General features: G+C 55.6%; 1 long non-coding RNA gene across 1 annotated transcript in view; it reads right to left on the bottom strand.

Annotated features, from left to right (window-relative positions):
* The window catches only part of LOC127750241 (uncharacterized), a 20657-nt gene extending 17939 nt beyond the window's left edge, over positions 1 to 2718 (bottom strand). Inside the window, exons 1-2 of the long non-coding RNA XR_008011592.1 lie at positions 2568 to 2718; positions 1363 to 1492 (exon numbers count right to left, since the gene is read on the bottom strand). This is a non-coding gene — a long non-coding RNA (uncharacterized LOC127750241). The remainder of the gene's footprint in view (positions 1 to 1362; positions 1493 to 2567) is intronic.
* Positions 2719 to 4244: the final 1526 nt, after the last annotated feature.

Raw genomic sequence — 4244 nt, forward strand, 5'->3', positions numbered from 1 at the left:
TGTGAGCGAGTGAGATGACCGAAGAGCAGAGGCTGTACTAGGTAGGCGGGGAACAGGCTGACTCGTACTACGGTTACTCGTCCCTCCGACGATTCGTCCTCAAAAATTAGTCCCATGTTAACTCGTCCCTAGATTTTTTGTCCTCGGTTAGTTTGTCCATAGTAATGGTTAGTACCCAGACAACTTGTCACCTTTTTCTAACCCTTGCACGCGGCACCTAGTGACAATTCACTGATAAATAAAGTGTTCAACTGGCGTGCACATGCACGTGCTCAACACGATGTTGCACACCTTTAGGTGTTTGACAGGATATTTGGATACTTTGAAGTGTTTAAAAGTAAATTTGAACACTTTAATGTGTCCAAAGCTTCATAGCTTCATAGCTATGAGAGGCGTGGCTATGCGAGTGGCCACTGTACTTAGAATGATCTTCCTAAGTAGTTCCTAACAAAATAATTAGTAATACTTACTAAATTTGTGAGTATTACTTGCAATTTTATGAGTATTACTGCTGTATAAGCGAGTTCATTCATTGTGTATTTGCAAAATGTCAGTAACGGGCTAAGAGTGAAAGAGGACAAAAAGGTAGGACAAATAGGGGACAAATACAGTAATTAAAACTGAGGACAAATTATCTTCGGACGAAAAAGTGTATACCAAAATGACCGAGGACAAATAGACGGAGTGCCAGTCCACAGGGGGACGAATAGTGAGGGGACGAATCGACATGGAGCCAGGTAGGCGCCCCCGTAACCTTTTCAATTTTGTTGCCATTTGAATTTTTCGCGCCGTTTTAGGGCGATGGCTACGGGCAGGTCGCTGCTCGTGGTGGAGTGCAGCACCGCCCCGCCCCGCTGCCTTACAAGCTAGTAAAAGGGGGCCGTCCGCGTCCGCCCCAGTCGTGCGGCTTTGGTCGATATTGCTGAGCGCTATTGGAAATGCTAAGCCCGCGCGCGCCCGGGCCCATACATAGGGATGTACGGCTATGCCGCCGAGCTGAGCCCTATGGCGGGGGCGGCGGGCGGCGCGGGGGCGGGCGCCACCCCCTGAGGCGGACGGACGGAGGAGGGAAATAAGAAAGAGGAACAAGAGGAACAAGGTTAAGCCCCGGGGCCGGCGGCAGCCCGCGGTGGCGGCAGCAGCGGGACGAGGCGAGCGTGGCCACCAAATCGCCCTGAATGGACGTCTTTATCGATGTGTACGTCGGCCCTGGGGAGCGGCTCGCTCGGCGGCCCCGGTCCGGCCAGCCGGCGCTTCTATGCGGAGGACGCGGGACGCACTACTTGTCCTGGCCCGTCTCCTCCTCCTCCCGACCCGCGGGCCCATCGCATAACAGGACAATGGCAATCCAAGGGTACTCACATTCGGCCTCGTCCACCCCATCCTTGGTTTACTTTCCCATCTTGCCGCCTTCGCCTTCGTCGTTGCCTCAGACGACGTTAACGTTTGTTACTCTTCCTCCATGTTTGGGGTCGATTTCCACCTGTTTTGACTAAAACAAGTACATCAGTCAGTGGCGCCGTGCAGTGCATGGCGTGCGTGATTGACCTGACCATATAAACATCAAACAATTAAATTACCCCCAAGACACACACGCTGCTCCCCCCCTAGAGACACATTCCCTTTCGAGCAGCGGAGCAGTTTTTAAACCCCCGTTCATTCAGTGGCACTGGCACTTCCCTCCCGCCCGGGGCTACTTCACTATACACTTCGCAAACTTTTCCCTCTCTTCCCTTCGTCGTCCCTTTTCTTTCTCTCTCTCTTGCCCTCTCTTTCCTAATCGTTCCACGGTTCTGCTGGATGGCGCAGTCCCGCTCTCGTCCACGCAAAGTAGCCCGAGGGGAGGCCGAGGGGCTGCTGGCCCTGCTGGCCACCACGGCCGCGGAGCCTGGCGGAGCCCGCGGCGCAGCTCGGCCCGCTCCCTCCCCCTCCAAGCAGGGCCTCTTTTATTGCGCCCCCACCCCCCACCGGCCCTGATGTATGGGCGCCATCATTTGCGTGGAGAATGTGCGCCCCGCTCCGCCCCGCGCCGCCACCAGCAGCAGCAGCAGCAGGCCCACCAGGACCGGGACTAGGATAAAAAGCACGGCCCATGTCCATGTGCTCATTATTATCATCATAGGGGTCGTCCATTCCATATGACCCAAGTGTGTTGTCCCGAACCTCTGCGACGTCCGCTACTCACAAACAAGCCCAACCATCATCGCTTTTACATATCTCGATTTCATAACCTCACCACCCTCTTTAATCAAATTTAATCAAATTACCCATTACTGGGTAAAGTGTGCACAATTGTGTGTGATCCCTTTTCATTCTCGGACAGACGGAAAACTTAACCTCAAAGAAGAAAAGCGGGAGGATGGGCCAGGAAACCAAACAACACGGCATTCGTTCATAGGCCACGGTTTCGCACTCTGTCTAAATCTGATTCGAAAGTCACATCTGACTGAGTTCTGGTCGCAACCGGCCTCGTACGCGAACATTACCCAATCCGCGGACGTCTAACCAAACTTTTCATCGCCCAAAACCATGTGTGTCGCATTCACAGAATGAACCAGATAACTTACCATTGTTAGTGGCTGGGGTAAAGAGAAGCCGGACAGAAGGCGGGAATGTTAACCTGAACTTATGTGGGTTTCAAAGAATTTGAAGTCAGGAGGCCAGTCTGCAACTCGCCGCTCGCCTGCAGCCATGCGGTACCGTGACCGTGCGAGGGAGAGCGAGTACTGTTTGTGTTTGTTTGTTTCCCATTCCCAGCCGTAGTTCGCCCAGCGGCCGCCGCTGGCGCTGATAGCAGCGATGCCATGCGACGCTCCTCCGTTCGCCGGGGATGAAAAAAGATAGAGACTTTTGCCGCTCTTCCGCCCCCGCACGGACCCTAATGCAATCACGTAGTGCATTTCCCTGAGTGACAACACGGAGGGCAGCGCCTGGAGCCTGGAGGAGAGAGGAGAGAGGAGGGGGAGGGGATAGGGGCGGTGGTGGGGACTTGAGGCCAAGTTTCCCTACTCGATGCGAGATCACGGCGAGCGCGCGGGGGGGAGGAGGGTGGTGCGCCCTGATGACACTGTCATACGTCATCGAGACTTTTTGCAGCGTCCTCGCCTCCACCACACCCTCGGCCTCGGCCCTCGGCGGCGTGGACATCCGCGATAAGGGCCGAGACCGGCGGCGCCGCGAGCGAGGCCACCCTGGCCCACCCTGGCCCTGGCGCCGCCGCCGGGCTCCTCATCCTGGACCCGAGCAGACAATGATCGCCCACGTGTCGGTGGCTGGCGCGAGCAACTGGTCAGGGTCCGCGAGAAGGATAAAAAAAAGGAGAGGGGAAAAAATGATTGAGGAGAAAAAGCACACACGAGCGCATACGCATCGGCGGTGGCGTGGCCATCATCGCATCTCGTAAAAGAAAAGAGGAGTAAAATTAGGGGCGAGTGTGTCGTGATATATCAATATAAGGTATTCCGGAGAACTGGAAAAGAAGAACAGCACGAATAACAAAGGGGCCTGTGATTCGTCGCTCAAGTGGAGGGAGAGACCGGGCGACGAATCACGGGCCACCTTGTTATTCGTGCTGTTCTTCTTTACCCGTTCTCCGGAATACCTTATTACCCGGTGCTGTGTGACTTCCGAGTGACCTGCTGCTGTTGCTGCTTTAGAGGTGCTCCGCGGCGTTGACTGCCGTTGCTGCTGATGCTGCCGTTGATGATGATCGTCACTGCTGTGTACTCGAGTAGCTACAGATGAGTGTTTTTTTTTATTATTCCTGTTTTGAATTCAGATGTGTTTCTTGGCCGCCGTGGTTGTGCCCCTGCCCTCGCCTCGCGCTCATCAAAGCAGAAGACGCAGCCGTTATTATTTTGACAGGTCGGTGCGGCTGCGGCGGGGATGAGGGGTTGGTCTCCCTGGCTCTCGTGATGCGGGAGGCTGCAAGTTCTGGACCGCTCCGGGCAGACCCCGCCCTCTGCCCGGTCTGTCTGCATCGCCCTCTGCGGCTGCTGCTGCCTCCTTCCTCCACGAGTAATTATGGGCGGAAACGTCCATGAGAAAGGCGCGGCCGGCTAGATGGGGAGGGGAGGGGAAAAGACAGAGAAAGAGAAAATAAATAATAGCAACGAAAAAGCGGACAGGAAGAAGGAAATACTGTATAATGCCGAGGAGGGGGCGCTGCGCGACGCCAAGCGGAGGCCCTGACACGCCCTGGCGCGGGGCCCCGGGGCGGGAGGGGCCGGGGGAAAGGGGGGAGG

This window comes from Frankliniella occidentalis, unplaced genomic scaffold (assembly GCF_000697945.3).
Source record: "Frankliniella occidentalis isolate FOCC.00 unplaced genomic scaffold, Focc_3.1 Scaffold157, whole genome shotgun sequence".
Lineage (NCBI taxonomy): Eukaryota > Metazoa > Arthropoda > Insecta > Thysanoptera > Thripidae > Frankliniella > Frankliniella occidentalis.